The sequence below is a fragment of the Silurus aristotelis genome (assembly GCF_946808225.1).
Source record: "Silurus aristotelis genome assembly, chromosome: 24".
Taxonomy (NCBI): domain Eukaryota; kingdom Metazoa; phylum Chordata; class Actinopteri; order Siluriformes; family Siluridae; genus Silurus; species Silurus aristotelis.
In genome coordinates, this window is record NC_139597.1 from 1087677 (window position 1) to 1092676 (window position 5000).

The 5000-nt window shown below is 43.9% G+C and overlaps 1 protein-coding gene across 2 annotated transcripts in view; it reads right to left on the reverse strand.

Annotated features, from left to right (window-relative positions):
- The window catches only part of pawr (PRKC, apoptosis, WT1, regulator), a 34367-nt gene that overhangs the window by 8516 nt on the left and 20851 nt on the right, over positions 1-5000 (reverse strand). The window lies entirely within an intron of this gene.

A 5000-nucleotide genomic window follows, 5' to 3' on the forward strand; every position in this document is an offset into this window, starting at 1 on the left:
TTTATTGTCATTTCTACTATACACAGTGGTACACAGTACACAGAAAAAACAGACAACGTTCCTCCAGAACCCTGGTGCTACACTAAACAACAACATAGAGCTACAACACAACACAAGCTACGTAAAGTGCATCGAGTGCAAACAGTGCAGACAAAAAACAGTACAGACAAACAACACAAGACAAGACACAAAACCCGACACAGCGCCGACCAGTAAACCTACTGTATACTCTCATTATGATTATCATTTTACAGTACTGTGCGAGGAGAACTGTAAAAACTGTAGAAAAAAAACTACCAACGTAGACCAGCACAAATCCTGTTTCCAGTTCACTGTGTTTCTCAGCTGGTGTAAAGATTTCAGAATCCCAGTAACCTGCGTGCATGTGCAGTAATCAATTCTTCATTCAATGTCTATCTTTTTTTAAGGAAAGAAAGAAAGAAAGAAAGAAAGAAAGAAAGAAAGAAAGAAAGATAGAAAGAAAGAAAGAAAGAAAGAAAGAAAGAAAGAAAGAAAGAAAGAAAGAAAGAAAGAAAGAAAGAAAGAAAGAAAGAAAGAAAGAAAGAAAGAAAGAAAGAAAGAAAGAAAGAAGGAAAGGAATTAGTAGATAAGAGAGTGTGTACACTGGGGGACGTGGGTCATAGAGACAGTGGGGGGGGGGGGGGTGAGGCTGAAGGATTGGAAGTAAGGATTCAACTATAAAAAACTAAACAAAGACCAATAAATAAAAACTAGGAAAAAAAGAGGATAGTGAAGAAGCAGGAAAATCATGAAACTAGGGGACATGGCAACCAGGGAACATGAGAAGTGGTAGATGAGATATATAAAGAACCCTGAGAACTAGAAAGTACAATACCAGTGAAAAGTGAACTTTGCTCTTCGTGCAATAAATACACGAGGCACCGAAGCCACAGCATTGGCTGGTGTTGGTGTCCTCTGACCAATCCTACAGCTCCGAGGGGACCAACATTCCCCCAGATCTCACTTTCAACATGGAAAATAAAATGAGTCCAGTGTAAATATATATGATTTAAAATACTATGTAAAGGCCACGCCCACAAGGAACCAAAGTCCTACAATGAAATAGGGTTTATCCGAGAAATAAATCATCCGTATAAAGATCAAGACGAAGACGGAGGGAGGACGGAGGAGAAAAATGCAGACTTCACATTCTTTACACTTCCTGTTTACACAGTTACAGACGAGTGTTTTAGTCAGCATTAAGCTCAGGAGACTTCGCTCTGTATAAACAGGACACGACTGGCCAAACACGGCATGCACGCACGCACACACACACACACACACACACACACACACACACACACACACACACAAAACATTCACTAACAAAAATATCTCCATTTTACAGCAAAAAGGTTTCACCAATCCAAAATAACAGAGAAAAAAAGCAATAAATATGATTATTATTAGCAGTATAATGCAGTAGAATAGAAATAATGCTCACAGTCAGCAGGGGGCGCTGCAGAAACCCGCCAGTTTACAATGTAAGTCTAATGAGCGTGAATAAAGCGAACACAGGAAACACAGTAACATGCAGAAGAGTGTGTGTGTGTGTGTGTGTGTGTGTGTGTGTGTGTGCGCGTGTGTGTGTATACATACGTGTGTGTGTGTGTGTGTGTATATACACGTGTGTACAAGACAGCAGACACACTCTTGATAGACTTGATAGTCTTGATCATTAAACACACACTGACCCAAAACACACACACACACACACACACACACACACACACACACACACAAAATGAATTTAAAGGATAATATTTTCTTATTCAGATCCACATCAAGCACCAGGGGATCTCGAGGAACGCTGAGGTAACAGAGGAATGCTAAGGGGAACAGGGGAACGCTGAGGGATAAAAGGGAACGCTGAGAAATCAGGGGAATGCTGAGGGAACAAAGGAACGCTGAGGAATCAGGGAACGCTGAGGGAACAGGGAATGCTGAGGGAACAGAGGAACTATGAGGAATCAGGGAACGCTGAGGGAACAGAGGAACTATGAGGAATCAGGGAACGCTGAGGGAACAGGGAACGATGAGGGAAAAGAGGAACGATGAGGGAACAGGGAACGCTGAGGGAACAGAGAACGATGAGGGAAAAGAGGAACGATGAGGGAACAGGGAACGCTGAGGGAACAGAGAACGATGAGGGAAAAGAGGAACGATGAGGGAACAGGGAACGCTGAGGGAACAGGGAACGCTGAGGGAACAGAGAACGCTGAATCCCACCTACAAATGTATCTATTCACCTCAATCATTTTATTCACATCTTCCTATTATAAATCCATTTCTCTCATCCATCATCGATCCATCAATCTAACATCCATCCATCCTCCTTTACATCTCCCACCATCCCAACTATATTTTCATCTCATTCACACCTTCATAATATTAACGATTCTCTCCATCCAGTAGTTTAAATCAGTTCTGTAGGAACGCCTGTTTGGATCATTTCCAGTTCTTCTCTCCGTCACACTCAGTTATAGAGTCACAAATATCACTTTCTCCACGTCTAGAAAACGTCCTGCTGAAACCAGAGCAGGTTTTAGAGTGAAGAAGGAAAAATAAAGTGAACAAATGCAGCAGGAGCTCTGAACTGCACACGACGGGGGAAAGACAGGTTTCATCCAAACCTTCAAAATCAGCTCTGCGCTTCACCGCACACCTTTCACTTCAGATGAGCGTTCTCCAGGGAAAGCTCCTCACACACACACACACACACACAGCGTGGGGTGCAGTGAGTGTGACTGATGCGCTGCAGATGCGGCAGTTCATTCCAACATAAAATAAAATAAAGAGAAGCGGCAAGTTTCAGAAAGAGCTGAAAGGAGAACACCATCACACATCTGGTCATCATGATATCCTTCATCACTTTCACCACACATTTAACATTCTATATAAAACGACTCGAGTCAAAACATCTATATGAACACGTGTGTGGACAAAAGCACTGGGACACCTGACTTTTCCAGTCATATGGTTCTTCTCCAAAATGTCTTCAAGTAGACCCAAACCTGCTTCAGCATCACAATGCTCCAGTGCCCAAAACCAGCTCCTTGAAGATCTGCTCTACATGCGCAGGATTTGGTGGAAGATCTCTTGCTACACAGCTCTGAACCTATTGAAGACCTCACTTTCACCTCCTTACTGACTTTACTAACACTGTTGTAGATGTTGAACGAATCTCCACTTAATCTAGTGGAACATCTTCCCAGAAGAGTGGTGCTCAATATAAATACAAATAAATGTGGAAGATGTTTCTGCACAAAAAGGCTTGTTGTTTGGTGTATAATTCAACATGGCGGTGATTTCTGGAGAGGGGGGGGGGGTTTCTGCAGGAGACGTGAGAAACAGATTAGCGTGTGATGAAGCGGAGAAATGGACTCGGTGAATGTGTTTCGATACGACGCTTTTCATTATGTGGAGAAACGCCTGGGTTACAGCGTGATATTGAATCTAAGGCTGATTCCTGCTGAGCTGCCGGGGGAAGAAATCGCCTCTAATTAGATTCAGATTATTCCTCGGATATTAGCCGACATCTGAGAGCCGTAAACCCACTCGCCCCGGGACAGGGGGAGTTCAAGCGGGACAGACGGGGCGGAGCTTCAGGAGCCTGAGGGGTAGCGGTAAATCAAACCAACCCCCTGTATTCATGTACACGATGTTCCATAGTGAAAATTAGATACGAGGCTAATTCTGACAGAAAGCGCGTAGCCATCAGATTAGCATCGCGTGAACGCCATGATCGAGAATGAAATTATTATGGAAATGCAAAGCAAAGGAACAGTGGAGACCAACAGGAACGAGGGATGATGGGATTCAGAATGCTATAAGCTAGCTTGTGTTAGACATATTACTGTGAGCGTGCACTCACTCACTAGTACTCTCAGGGCTGGTGGGTCTGGCCTGTTCAGTATTCTAATTAGTGTAAAACAATTAGCATATGTAGCTGGGAAATGGGCGTGGTCAGAGAGTGGGTGTGGTCAATCTGCACATGCAGTCAGTCAGTCAGAACGCATATTTAGTCAGTGGGTGTGGCTGCGTTCAGTCAGATGGTATAGTGTACCAGTAGGTGTGGTCAATCAGTGGGTATGATTTTTGGTTTGTCAGTGTGTTTTCTCAATCAGCATGTGTGGCCAGAAAATGGGTGTGGTCGGACAGTGGGCGTGGTCAATCCACACACGTCACTGGTAGTAATAAGGCAACATTTATGCTCAGGCAGTATGCATATTCAATCAGTGGGTGTGACAAGTCATTGGGTGTGTGGTCAGTTACTAGGCATAGACAGTCAGTGGGTGTGGTCAATGTGTGGGTGTGGTCAGCATGTGGGTGTGGTCAATAACCTGGACCAGTAAGTCTTAAAGATGAGAAGAATGTGAGAATGTGCTGTAAGAGTGTCTCTGAACAACAACAACTGTTCGGACAAAAGCAACAGAAACTTAAATCACCCAAAACTAGAGTCAGAGATTGCACACACACGCACACACACACACACACACACGCACACACACGCACACACACGCACACACACGCACACACACACACACGCACACATATTCTCACGTGCACACACACACGCATACACACTTTCTCTCACACATACACTCACGCCAAACACTTGCATGCACGCAAACACACACATACACATACACACTCTCACTCACACACACTTTTACACACTCTCACACACTGTGTGTGTGTGTGTGTGCTTGAATGTGTGTGTAAGAGATAAAGATCCAAGTTTGGTTTCTTATTTATATGTAAATGTGGGTGATGTGTGAAGGAGAGCAGGTCAACCATTGCTATGCTAATGTGTTTGTGTTATGTGTGAATGTGTGTGTATGGGTGTGTGTGTGTGTGTGTGTGTGTGTGTGTGTGTGTGTGTGTGTGTGTGTGTGTGTGTGTGTGTGTGTGTGTGTGTGTGTGTGTGTGTGTATGGGTGTGTGTGTGTGTGTGTGTGTGTGTGTGTGTGTGTGTGT